The sequence below is a fragment of the Megalobrama amblycephala genome, linkage group LG12 (genome assembly GCF_018812025.1).
Source record: "Megalobrama amblycephala isolate DHTTF-2021 linkage group LG12, ASM1881202v1, whole genome shotgun sequence".
In the NCBI taxonomy this organism is placed as follows: Eukaryota; Metazoa; Chordata; class Actinopteri; order Cypriniformes; family Xenocyprididae; genus Megalobrama; species Megalobrama amblycephala.
In genome coordinates, this window is record NC_063055.1 from 38279265 (window position 1) to 38293190 (window position 13926).

The 13926-nt window shown below is 37.5% G+C and overlaps 1 long non-coding RNA gene across 3 annotated transcripts; it reads left to right on the plus strand.

The window, feature by feature from the left end:
* Positions 1–4984: 4984 nt before the first annotated feature.
* Positions 4985–12940, plus strand: LOC125280366. Of its 3 annotated transcripts, none has more exons than XR_007187587.1 (3): positions 4985–5595; positions 12005–12216; positions 12393–12940. It is a non-coding gene; the product is annotated as an uncharacterized LOC125280366 (long non-coding RNA). The 3 variants fall into 3 exon arrangements; XR_007187588.1 differs by lacking the exon at positions 4985–5595 and adding an exon at positions 9282–9460; XR_007187586.1 differs by lacking the exon at positions 4985–5595 and adding an exon at positions 9282–9460 and having other exon boundaries at positions 12005–12193.
* Positions 12941–13926: the final 986 nt, after the last annotated feature.

The window sequence follows — 13926 nt, forward strand, 5'->3', positions numbered from 1 at the left end:
ATTTACACCATTGATCATTGCTACATTAACAGATAATATAATGCAAGAACAAATTGTTGTTTAAATGTTGTTCTGCTGTAGCTGTTTTTGTTGTAGTATTCAATTGTTTTAAAATTATTGTAGTTTATTATTATCGAATTATATAGGCTAATTATTATCTGATATAATTATGTTTGGCCAAAACATTTCATATGACATGAGCCAAGGTTGACCTCTTTAAGAGACACCAAGACTTAAAACAAAGTTATCCTGTTCTCTCAGAAATACACAAAAACAAATAGTCAGAGTCTGGATTTGATGAAGTTATGAAGAAAAACACATTTAAAAAAAAAAAAAAAAAAAAAAAAATTCAGTCCGGATATATTAACAAAAATACATTGACTATGACTCAGACAGGTTTGAATAGGCTACATTTTTTATGATGAAGAAAAACAACCCAAGTTGGGTTGAAAATAGAGGAACTCAGCGGTTGGGTTAAATGTTTGCTCAACCTGCTGGGTAGTTTTATTTAACTCAACTATTGTTTAAAAATTACTGTATTGCTTAAAATGGAAATTAACATTTATTAATATTTTTAATAAATGAACATTTATTAATGTTTAATGAACATTAAACAATACACTTAATGCATATTAATAAATGTTCACCTTTTGATTATAATTGTTGCCTCTAGTAATTATGTGTCTGATTTTTAATTTCCAACATATTTTGGGTTCATTTTAATCCAGCCATACAGACATTTTTAAACAATAGTTGATTTAAAACTGCCCAGCAGGTTCGGCAAACATTTAACCAAACTGCTGGGTTTGTCCATTTTCAACCCAACTTGGGTTGTTTTTAACGCAACATTTTTTTAGAGCACGTTTTGTTCAGGTGAAATTGATGAAACATTAAAAAAAAACTTCATATGACTAAAAACTCAGAACGTCTTTGAAAATGATTATTGTATGAAAATGAAAGGAAAATATTTTAGCACTTGTTACTTAGTGGTTACACCACTTTATGTTTGCATAAATGTGTTTCAAAAATGCGTGATGAATGCAAATATGACATTTCTAGGAACGTGTCACGTGCATTTTAAATAATGTTTGTAAAATATTTCTCCACATTCCGTTTTAGTGGACAAAATGAATTGCTCTGAAGCAATCGGGTGTTGGTGTATCGTATACCCACAAAAGTAGACATCGTAAACGTGGTTATTCATTAGCTATAGAATGAAGTGCATTTGATTTGTTTAAAATCAAGGAACAGCTGAATAAGATCTCAGAAGGCCCTCATTATGTTAGCTGTATAGTGAAGTGTTGGATTAAACGCGCTGTCTGTCGCAGTGAGAGCCGATAGTGTATCAGTCAGGCTGTCAAGGTTAGCGGTGTTATGCCGGCTGCTGTGGCTGCACTGCTCCGTCCCTGATATGAAGCGCACAGTAAAGACATCACCGCGATGCTTTGACTCCAGCGAGCCTATTTTTTGCTTGGCGAGCATTCCTCCGTCCTCTACTGAAACACCAGAGTCTGACAGTGAAAGAGTACGCTGAGGATGAGGACACACATCTCGAGTTTTGCGCGGAAAGAAATGCTGATGTGGCGAGCAGTAGATCTGTTAAGAGAAGAAAGGAAGGCATGGCTGCTATATCCTATAATACTTCCATCTATAGAGCATAAAAACGGACAGGCTGGTTCTGGATGCTGGATGGTCAATAGAAGTCCAGCAAGCTAAAATACACAGCTATGACGCAAAATGCAGCTATCTATAGCCTATATGCCATTGCATATAAAAATATCAGATCAAATTGCATCCGCTAAATGTTATATAGCTCTTTATCTAGAACACACTTCACTTTTCTGGGCCATTTTTTTTCCCAAGGACGTTTATTAAACAACTGATGCTGATTTTATTAGATGTCAGTTCTCTTCAAGTTCATGCAGTTCATCACATTTACTAACAAGATCCACTTAAAGTGTCACAATATACTTTCGGTCTTCATTTTAAACAGTAGCCTAAATATTCATTCTGAAAAATGTTGGGTTGAAAATGGACAAACCCAGCGATTGTTTTAAATGCTGCTCAACCTGCTAGTTTTATTTAACTCAACTACTGTTTAAAAATGACTATATGTCCGGTTTAAAATGAACCCAAAATATGTTGGAAATTAAAAATCAGACACATAATTACTAGAGGCAACAATAATAATCAGAAGGTGAACATTTATTAAACATATTAAATGTTCATTTACTTTGGGTTCATTTTCAGCAAGCAATACAGTAATTTTAAAACAACAGTTGAGTTAAATAAAACTACCCAGCAGGTTGAGCAAACATTTAACCCAACTGCTGGGTTAAAACAACCCAATCACTGGGTTTGTCCATTTTCAACACAACTTGGGTTGTTTTTAACCCAGCATTTTTAGAGTGTTTTAGCATTTGAAATCTTAACAAAAGTCTGCTTGTTATATTTCTATTGTATAAAATAAACACCAGTTGGTTCACTGATACATTTTGCTGCACTGAATTATATTTAACAAAATATACATTCATAATTTTTTTAAATGTGGCTTGAGCTTCCACACTCTAAAAAATGCTGGGTTAAAAACAACCCAAGTTGGGTTAAATATGGACAAACCCAGCAGGTTGGGTTAAAGGGCACCTACTATGCACAAGATGTAATATAAGTCTCTGGTCTGGTCAAGTTTCAGCTTAAAATACTCCACAAATTTGCCCCTATTTGGGGGTGAGCAAAAACTTTTACTATATTACTATATTGCTGGCTAAAAAAATTAATCCAAAATTGGTTGAAAAAAATGGCTGGGTGAAAACAACCCAATCCCTGGGTTTGTCTATATTTAACCCAGCATTTTTTAGAGTGCAAATATACCATTTGGGGCATTTATTTATTCTAACACAGGGATTTTTCCAAGAGACCCAGACTCTCGTCCAACCCTGATACCCCTAAAATAAAATGCTTAATGTTAATATTGCTTCTGTATATTTATCATCCCACAAACCCCCTGCCGTTCATTCCTGGACTCTGGTTTTAGCAGAAGGATGGCACGTGAATGCGCTTCATGTTTAATGGAAGCTTAGCGTTTTGACCAGCCTATAGGAAGAAGAAACCATTTTTTATAAAGTCGATGCAATTATGCACTTAGGCCAAGTCACAGATTTTTAACCGTTTAGAGGCTGTGCTGTGCCTCTCAAAAAACATTAAACAATAGACAATGAATGAAATTTGTGGTCTACATCCAAACTGGAATATAGGCTACACAAATATTAGAGTTTGCGCATTTGTTTCAAACGTCCTTACTTTCACGACTCCATTTTTAAATGCGACACACGTCACCCATTGTCCTTTGCAGGGGTAAAAACACGAAAATATCCTCAACAATAGTTTACAACAAGCTGAGATGTTCTGGAAAGGGCTCGAGATATTCTTGCCCTTGAAGCGTTTCTAAAACTACAACGTGCTCTTTTCCCGTTGGTGCCTGTTCGAAAGATTTACTTTGTCCATAAACAACAATGCCGAGTGCACGTTTTGACAGTCACAAGGACAATTCCATAGGCAGCCTTGGACACATACGGTATAAATATATTTACCGAAGTAGTGGGGCATTCTGTCATGACAGGATGTTCATTTCAACAAGGCACACTGATTATGTCTCAATATAGAAACAGTCGCCGTCATATACTGTACCGGGACCTGCTTGATCATATTCTGTACACTCATTTTCATTTTACACGAATGACCATTTCAGTCACCATGTAAATCAAAATTCGTATTTTAATGGAATATTACAGTGTTTATTATAAATGATTTATCCGCGCACATCATCATTATTTTTTTTTTTAATTCATACATATCATAATCTTTAATCAGAATAACTTCCACTCCCTAATGCAGCAACATCTCTTCTCCTCTCTGATGATGAGGGCGGGGCAACCTGTCACTCACAATGAGATCCACCAGTAGCAAACCACAACCATCCAATCAATTTCCCACGGACAAAATCATGTAGGCCCGCCCTACATTTGTTCTTGTTTGAGAAGCCGTTACACTCACAATAGGTACATACACACACACACACACACACACACATTTATATATATATATATATGGGTGTGTGTGTGTGTGTGTGTGTGTGTCACAGTAGGTGAAAAAAAGTCTAAACACAACTTTATTCTCAAAATGTATTGATTTTTTCTCAGCATCTTATTTCAACTTTTCTTCTTGAAATCTAACGAGTTTAATCTTACATTAATATGTTTTTTTTTTATTACTTGGCCCTAATCCTCTTCCGTATGTACTTTTTTCTCGAAATTGAATGCATATTTTTCTTGAAACGCAACGACTTTATTCTCAAAATTTAATGTTTATTCTCAACATTTTTTTTATTTTTTTCTTGAAATTTAATGTTTAATCTCGAAAATGACTTTATTCTCAAAATATAACGTTTATTCTTAATATTTTGATTTTTTTTTCTCGAAATTTAATGAGTTTAATCTTGAAACAAAATGACTTTATTCTCAAAATGTAACTTTTATTCTTGACATTTAGATTTTTTTTCTCAAAATTTAATGAGATTTTTCTCGAAACAAAACAACTTTATTCTCAAAATTTAATGAGATCATTCTCAACATTTTATTTAGATTTTTTTTTCTTGAAATTTAACAAGTTTTTTCTCGAAACAAAACAACTTTATTCTCGAAATTTAATGTTTATTCTCAACATTTTATTTTGATTTTTTTTCTCGAAATTTAACGAGTTTAATCTCACATTATGATGACTTTAATTTCGAGATGGTTTTATTTTTTATTATTGCTTGGCCCTAATCTTAGAATCCGTCTGTAACGGAGGGTGAAGTCCACTGGAGGCGTGTGTAGTGTTGAACCCATGTGCAGTTTTATTAACGTGCTCCGAAATATAAAATAGAAACATGAAACAAAAACAAAGACATGACTTGACTTGACTTGACTTGACTTGACAACAGAAACATACACTCACCAAACAGGGTTACATAAAACAAAGCTAGACAAGAGTACAATGGAACATGAGGGCTATTTATACAGGGAGACTAATGACAAAACAAGGAACACCTGTGAACAAACAAGACAGAGGACCAATGGCAAGACAGAACTGAGATCATATGACAATGACAACCAATCAGAACATGACACATGAGACAGGGGAAGCACATGACATGAACACATGAGGGCAATGGAAATCACATGACACAAAACATGGCAAACGAGGAAAACAAACAAAGCAATGAAACAAAGCATGACTACAAAAACAAACCATAAACCGTGAACATAAAACAAAACCAAAACAAGACATGACATGACATTACACCGTAGAAATGCAAATTCTGCATATGGGAATTTTTTTTCCTCAAAAGGAGCTTAAAGGTCCACGCTTGTCAACCTTCGGAAATAAATAGTATTTTAAATAGATGAATCTAAATTTTGAGCAAAAAGCGTTCCCCCCATGGCCCTCTGCGGACAGTGGTCTCTACCCATGCGATATCTGGACTCTAGCAGCTGTTAAGATCCACTGCCAGAAAAGCCTCCTCATCCCCCACGTTGTCAAGGCCGCAACGAGCATGTAGGTACAGTAACACACGCAAGCACACAAATTCACTCTCTATTTTCCTTCTCATTCATCTCAATGAGTGACCCAATATGGCACATAAGAGGAACCGTTTAGAAAATACAGTCATGGCCAATATAGTGCAGTCAGACAAAAAACATCTTTCTTAACGTTGGTGATTGTGTTAAGTAGTCAAGTTTAAAATGCTGCTTCTGTATAATTTCTGTTCAGTTCCAAAATGTGTTTTTGTATTTGTTGTTTATTTGTATTACACAACTCTCCACAAACCAAAAATACATTCATGTTAGCCTACACCCAAAAGATGCCAAGCAAAATAGCAAACAATAACAACAGCTTTTTGTTTGTTTGTTTGTTTGTTTGTTTGCTGCACTGTGTGGGTTGTTTCTGGGCATGGATTGGATCATCATTGCTGTGATTATTATGTTTCTAGCATATTGTATGTTTGGCAGCAGTTCTTCTAACCCTAACAGATGGAGTGTGTAGCTTTTCATTTGTTAAACAACCATGTAGGAAGATGTATCAAGGCCATATTCCAGGATGACAATGTAAAGATTCATCAGGCTCAAAGTGTGAAAGAATGGTTGGGAGGGAGCATGAAGAATCATTTTCACACATGAATTGGCACCTCTGAGTCCAGACCTTAAATTCATTGAAAGTCTTTGGGGTGTGCTGGAGGAGACTTTACAGAGTGCTCACCTCTTGCACTCTGCACCTTTTGACATTGTCATCCAGGAATATGGCCATGATGTGAAAGCTGAATTTTCAGCATCATTACTCCAGTCTTCAGTGTCACATGATCCTTCAGAAATCATTCTAATATGATGATTTGATGCTCAAGAAACATTTCTACTTCTTCTTTGTCTTATTTATATGTTGAAAACAGTTGTGCTGCTTAATATTTTCGTGGAAAATTAGATTTTTTTTTTTCAGGATTCTTTAATGAATATAAGGTTGAGCATTTATTTAAAATGGAAATATTTTGTTACATTATAAATGTCTTTATAAATGAATATAAGTATTTAATAAAAATAAAAATTGTGAAACAAAACCCATTCAAAAATGTGGGGGAGATTCACAAAGAGTGTACTGCAGCTGGAGTCAGTGCTTCAAGAACCACTACGTACAGACATATGCAAGACATGGGTTTCAGCTGTCGCATTATTGTGTCAAGCCACTCTTGAACAACAGACAGCGTCAGAAGCGTCTCGCCTGGGCTAAAGACAAAAAGGACTGGACTGCTGCTGAGTGGTCCAAAATTATGTTCTCTGATGAAAGTAAATTTTGCATTTCCTTTGGAAATCAGGGTCCCAGAGTCTGGAGGAAGACAGGAGAGGCACACAATCCACGTTGCTTGAGATCCAGTGTAAAGTTTCCACAGTTAGTGATGGTTTGGGGTGCCATGTCATCTGCTGGTGTTGGTCCACTGTGTTTTCTGAGGTCCAAGGTCAACGCAGCCGTATACCAGGAAGTTTTAGAGCACTTCATGCTTCCTGCTGCTGACGAACTTTATGGAGATGCAGATTTCGTTTTCCAACAGGACTTGGCACCTGCACACAGTGCCAAAGCTACCAGTACCTGGTTTAAGGACCATGGTATCCCTGTTCTTAATTGGCCAGCAAACTCGCCTGACCTTAACCCCATAGAAAATCTATGGGGTATTGTGAAGAGGAAGATGCGATATGCCAGACCCAACAATGCAGAAGAGCTGAAGGCCACTATCAGAGCAACCTGGGCTCTCATAACACCTGAGCAGTGCCACAGACTGATCGACTCCATGCCACGCCGCATTGCTGCAGTAATTCAGGCAAAAGGAGCCCCAACTAAGTATTGAGTGCTGTACATGCTCATACTTTTCATGTTCACACTTTTCAGTTGGCCAAGATTTCTAAAAATCCTTTCTTTGTATTGGTCATAAGTAATATTATAATTTTCTGAGATACTGAATTTGGGATTTTCCTTAGTTGTCAGTTATAATCATCAAAATTAAAAGAAATAAACATTTGAAATATATCAGTCTGTGTGTAATGAATGAATATAATATACAAGTTTCACTTTTTGAATGGAATTAGTGAAATAAATCAACTTTTTGATGATATTCTAATTATATGACCAGCACCTGTATATATATATATATATATATATATATATATATATATACACACATATATATATATAATCATTATTATTATTACTAATGCTTCAGAGGACGTTTTTAAAATGTTTAAAACCAACATAGCAACTTCAAATAAACAATTTACAGCATAATCCAACTCATTTCCTTTTGCCTTTGTGGCCTACAGTGATGAACAGTTTTTCTGGCCTCAGGCCTCTCTCAGACGTGTGTTGTGTGTTCATGTCCTCACAGGCACGCTCCTGGAGTGCGCTGACTACAGGTGTGGTCCTCTCCTCCTCTATATCTCTTTCTTTTTTCTCCCCTCTCATCTACTTCCCTTCAACCCTGACACACGCCGAACGCCTGCCATCTGATGCGCCACACACACTGTTCACACACAAGCTCGCTTGAACCGAACCCGCACGCACGCATGTCCTTACCCCTCGACCCTGACACACGCCAAACTGCCTAACAGATAGCAGCCAGCCACACCATTCCTGACCTGAATCCACCAGATGAGCGCACACACACACTCACACACACACACACACACCAACAAACACACATACACTCACCCACACCAGCAAACAAACACTCACGTACACACACACACACACACACACGTTCTCCATCACTCTTCATCAGGCTGACACGCATTTCGTCAGATGCAACCTTGTACGCAAACATTCCACTAACACCCATCATGCATCATTCTCGCTCCTCACATTGCATAAATGACATAAAAATCCTTTACCTGACATGCATTATTAATTCTTATACAAAAATGAAGTCTTATACATGTATGAAGTCAGTTCACACAGGTGTGCTAGTAGAGTAACCACAGGTGCACTGTATCACATGTTTTACAGGTCTTTAAAAAAGTTTTTTTGTGAAATATTTTGCTTAAAAATGGATTTGTTCTGTTTTTCTTTGTTTTCTTTGTCTTGATATTTTGTTGTCAGATGCAGTTTGGCATTATGCCATCAAATTTGTTGATGTGGTACAACAAAAAGGGTTTCGTCTATCCACACGACCATAACTTTTTTGCCAGCATGGTCTGAAGATGATCTGACTCAAATTTGGTGAAAATCGGACCAACAGTCTAGGAGGAGTTCAAAAAAGTTCTTAAAGAAATCAAAATGGTGGACAGGAAGTTTGGATGACTATGGAAAAATTTATATCTATGTTCTTGGCATTACCCAAGGAATCTATTGGGACCAGTTTCATTACAATAGGCATGCTGCACCAAATCTAAAAAACAAAAAACAAAAACAGCCTTGTGATTTTTGGTCAAATTGCTCAGAAGTTATAAGTAAAAGGTGGCACTGCGCCGAAACTTTACAGGTACCCTCAGGTCATGGTTGTCATAACACACACCAAGTTTGGTCAGAATATGCTAAAGCAGGGGTTCCCAAACACATTCCTGGAGCCTCCCCAACACGGCATGTTTTCCATGTCTCCTTAATCGAACACACCTGATTCAGATCATCAGCTCATTAGTTGAGACTCCAAGACCTGAAATGGGTGTGTCGGACAAAGGAGACATGCAAAATGTGCAGTGCTGGGGAGGCTCCAGGAATGTATTCTGTGCTAAAGCATTGCGGAGATATAGCCTCGTGTCCATTTTGGCGTGCTCTTCATTGAATTTGTTTGCATCTTATTCGAGAACGGTTTGGCAAATCAACTTCAATTGAGTTCAATTGTTCGAAAACTGGAAAATGCTGCCTTTGGAGGACACATTTCAAGGTAGGAAGGCATCAAGGCACATCTGAATCCAATGTTTGCTTCACTTCCTGTTTCCTGAGATACCTTCATCTGATGGATTTCTGAGGGCAGCATAGATGTATCCTTCGTTGCCATTGATATCCCACAATCCTGTGCTTCCATTCTGCGACAGTTGAGCTAAAAAAAAATAAAGATGGCGTCCGAAAGTTGTGTTTGCTGGTCAGTTTGTGTGTAAATGTACATTTCGACCAACATTTTCTACTTTTGATGCCATTTCTAGCAAGACATTACTACTGTAGTAATTAAATATTTGTTTAGCTCTCACCAAAGATCATTAAACTGTTACGCTGCCTCAGAAGTCTGTCTGAAATCAGTTTTGTGAGGTGCCTTCATGCACAAACGCTGCCTTAAAGTCATTGCCTGATAAGGTCAGTTGCCTAGGTTTTCGGATGTAGCCAATGTGTTGATGACACCTACCAAGTTTCATAGCGATACGCTAATGTGTTTGTAAAATATAGCATTTTACAACAAAATTCAAAATGGTCAAAACCAAAAAATGGCTGACATGGGAAAATTGGGTATTGTTCGACTCGGCATGGTGCATCAAATCTAAAGAATTTTGTGGTTATTGGCCAAAGAGTTCAGAAGTTATAAGCAAAAATATCTAGACGCAAAAAACTAAAAAAAAACATATCTCCTGACCACTAGGTGGCACTGTGCCGAAACTGTGCAGGTACCCAGGTCATAGTTGTCATAAATCACACCAGAATACCCTAAAGCAGTGGTTGGCAATAGGTGGCCCGTGGGCAAAAACTGGCCCGCCAGCAATAATATCTGGCCCACGCCCGCAGCCAGATTATTTTAATAGCATCTGGTTCTGAAATAGATCTTCGTCTCGTGGTGCCGTCTAATATTATCAACGTGTCTACACCAGACGCGCTGTGCCACAACAGCTAAAAGCTGCCTACACTGAACGCGACAAACCGACCGTTGCAAAGCACTTGGACTATGTCAGAAATAGAATGGGGAATCCGTTTACTGTCGGGAATGTGTTGTGCCGTGCCACATCCAGTGTAGACAATGTCATTATAATGGGTTCTATTATCTTTTGTAGCATCGCGTTGCATAGTTGTCTTTCCATTCTTCTTTGTATGCCCTATTTTCGCTGACAACTTTCCTTTTTAGACTCTTTGATAGTGCCATGTTCTCTCACCAGCTAGCTTAAATGTTAACATCACTCTGCACACGACATAATAGCGTACCTCCAGCATGCAAACAATTAAAAAAATGCAGTTTAGTGCATGAGGATGCCAAGGAATAATTCTGTGTGTAAAAGCTTTTAGTAGGCTACGTCAAATAATAAAGTCCATTGTGTAACAAGCAAATTAAAATGTTACACATTTATTATTCACAATATGGAAATAAACATATTTTGTTGAGAGCATGACTCAAACATGCCATTAATGGGCTTATTCAAGTTATTTTTACCATTCTGCATCTCCCACATATGTGTGTTTTAGCAAGGCGGACTGTGTTGCAAGTTGGTGAATGAAGATACTTGCCAGGTTACGTGTCACTACTCTACTTTATTAATTTATCCAGTGTAAAACCCGGACACCGCCACACAAATGTGGCTTTTTATTAATGACTGTACAGGATTTAAGACAGAGTAACAGCTCAATACCAGTTACAAAAGACAATGTTACAGTCCATCACAGGCAATTCTAGTTGCATTCGTCAATTAATTTCTTAAATTATCCTTTGACTATGTTCTGGCCTGCCATCTAGTGGCGAAGTTTTTTTTTTTTCAACTAAATTGCCGACCCCTGCGCTAAAGTCTGCATCTTGTCTGTTTTGACATGCTCTTAGTCAAATTCGTTCACGCATTATTAGAGAACAGTTTGACGAATCAGCTTGAATTCCATGTTTTGTTTTGTTTGTTTCTGTCAACATGGTCTGAGGATGATCTGATTACTTTTTCATGAAAATCGAAGTAACAGACCGGGGCTGTGTTTCCCAAAAGCATCCGGAGATAAGTTGATTGTAGAGACCTTTGATGGCAATGGTTCTACAATCTACTTAGGCTTACAATGCTTTTGGGGAACGCAGCCCAGGAGGCCTTTGAAAAAGTAGTTTATTCAGAAAATTCAAAACAGTGGAAACATTTTCATGACAGAAAATGACGTCATCGGGTGCAGCCACAACCCTTAAGGTTCAAAAGTTATTACCATAAACAAAATTGCTGTGGCTAATGTTCATACTCTCCACTATTTGTGTGCCAAATTTTACAACTTTTTACCATACGGTTCTGCCATAGATTCAAGAGTGGATTAAGAAGAAGAGGAACACTAACGGATACAATAGGAGTCCATGAACCTTCGCCGCTTGGCCCCTAAATAATACACGACTAAGAATATTTTTTTTTTTAAAAATCTCCTTTTCATCATCTTCCAAATATGTTTTTAATTTAAAAGACTTGATCTGAAGCCTTAGCACTGGAGCTCTGAAATCATGCAGATACTCACATCAAAGTCCATGTATTTTTATAATTTTGTGTTATGACAGATAAGGACCAGCGGAGGACCAGCTGTGACTGAGAGCCCTGTGACCTGCAGCTCCCACCACGAGCTGAACCGACAAACCCTTTCCAAACTCTGCTTCAAGACCGTTTCGTCTGCCTCAGAGAGCACTTGGCTTTCACGCCCATCATTTTATGTTGGCTGAAGCTGACGACACAATATTCAGCAATGAACGGTGAATATATTGCAAATGACCAGGTAATAGAGCCTTCCCTGTTTGGCATAGTGTGACCTTGAGCAGAAACATAAGAGGAAAGATAAAAACACTCAATTAAATTCACTCCCTTCCACACAGTTTACACTCTACACCATTATGATTGCATGTGCACCATCACACACACTTGGCAGTGATACATTATTTCTGTGTTGCATAGGAGCTGGAAGTGGGAGCTAAAAAGTGGGCCGCACATCCTCAGCCTTGAGGGGGGTGTAGCTGTGAAGGCCAGATATGAGAGGGGCTCATCTGCAAAACAGAGGAGGAGGGGGAGGGAGACGCGGAAGAGGGATGTCGTTTGGCCGTAGCTTGTCGATTGGCCTTGAGAAACGATTTACATGCCCTGCACCCCCGACCACTGATGCAAATGCTGACAACCAAGAATCAGCCTATGATAACCCACACAGGACATGGTCAGAGAGGTCAGAGCTGAAAAACTCTTGCTCTCGCCACAACTGCGCTTTTTGTTGAGTATCATATTTGATAATTCAGGCTTTTATGGCGCATATAGCATGACATAGTGAGAATATGGAGGAAAAAACAGCTCAATTTTATTCCAAACAAGCAAAAATATGCAATTTGGTGCAGATGCTGATATTTGGACAAAAAGTGAGATGAAATTATAATAGCTTTTAATGTAAATAAATTAGATCTTTATAACAGACTACTTACATAAAATGTAGATAAATATCAGTCATCACTCTATATCTGCCAATAATGTCTTATAAGATGATATTTTAAATGATTAGCTTTATTATCAAAGCTCTGTTGCTTTAAAACATATCATGCAATGCAATACAATAAAAGAGATAAACAAATAAACCTTCATCAAAAGCCTGATGATTATATTTGATTTTTCTAAAAAAAGTAGTTGCTTCAGTCCAGTAAGTTTTCATCTTGAAATATTACTAACAATAAAAATTCATAGCAAAATGACACATGAACCATGACATGAAGGTGGAAGTTTTTACAATTTTGGCTTGCTTAGTTGGGGACACTTGACATTTGATATTTGATATTCAACAGTGCTTTGATCTGCTACATTGACACCATTTTCTTTAAGAGCTGTTGTGCAGCCAAAATAATATACCAGTTATCACTGTAAAGCTGCTTTGACACAATCTGCATTGTAAAAAGCGCTATATAAATAAAGGTGACTTGACTTGACTTGACAATTACGCTAAAAAGCCTTTTACTTGCTTAAAAATGATAAACTATAGTATCAACCATTATTTAAAGGGATAGTTTACCAAAAAATGATAATTCTGTCATCATTTATTCACACAAAATACTCAAAAGTCATACAGGTTTGGAGAGGAAATGACAGACTTCTCAATTTTTGGATGAAGTCTTGCATTAAACAGCCCTTGAGTTCACCAGGCAGGTCAGAGCTAGCCAGAGAATGACAGTCAGCACGAATGAAGATCTGTCGAGACATTAAGATTGTTTTGTCTTTGCGGCAGGATGACTGTTGTGTCACGTCTCTAATCAAATGATAAGATGCATTAGCAAAACACTCATATCAAAGTCCAGTGCTCTGTATGATTCATAAACATACTCACACTGAACGGAGCGTGTTGTCTCCATAAAAGACAACACCACAATATAAAAATATATTAGCGGAATCCAATAGCCACATAGAAGCTATGTAGTGGGCCCGTGACTCGATCGCACATGGTCATCTTGACATCAAA